The following is a 407-nucleotide window of genomic DNA, read 5'->3' as shown; positions in this document are numbered from 1 at the left end:
AAAGAGATGATTCTCTGAATACTCATACTCTGAGCAGCATCACATGCTCAGCAAGACCTTTTCAACTGAGTGACACAGTGGTTTTATGCACTCATTGAATCATGATTATTACAATAGCAAGTATTTCCTATGTTATTCTGTTTTTCCTTTATCAAGTACCAGCTATAAAATGGCTCTCACAAGGGCAGCTAATAAAGCAGTGCATAAATTGATTACAGCAAGGACCCTTGGATACCAAAGCAATTTCCTATTGCAAGTGTCCCATGGATGTTGAAAGCGCATTCCTCCATTCTTATGGAATTCTGTGAGAATACAATATCTGCACAAATTACTTAAAATTCATTCCTTATTCTCTTATATTTGAGAGCAGATGCAAGAATGGCTGCAAATTATGCAGCTGCATATAA

The 407-nt window shown here is 36.6% G+C and overlaps 1 protein-coding gene across 1 annotated transcript in view; it reads right to left on the bottom strand.

Annotated features, from left to right (window-relative positions):
- LOC119592197 (tyrosine-protein phosphatase 10D-like) overlaps positions 1-407 on the bottom strand; it is a gene marked incomplete at its 5' end in the record, with an annotated part of 14,889 nt that overhangs the window by 2,380 nt on the left and 12,102 nt on the right.

Source organism: Penaeus monodon, chromosome 29 (genome assembly GCF_015228065.2).
Source record: "Penaeus monodon isolate SGIC_2016 chromosome 29, NSTDA_Pmon_1, whole genome shotgun sequence".
NCBI classification, from domain to species: domain Eukaryota; kingdom Metazoa; phylum Arthropoda; class Malacostraca; order Decapoda; family Penaeidae; genus Penaeus; species Penaeus monodon.
This window is presented reverse-complemented; position numbering and strand designations above follow the sequence as displayed.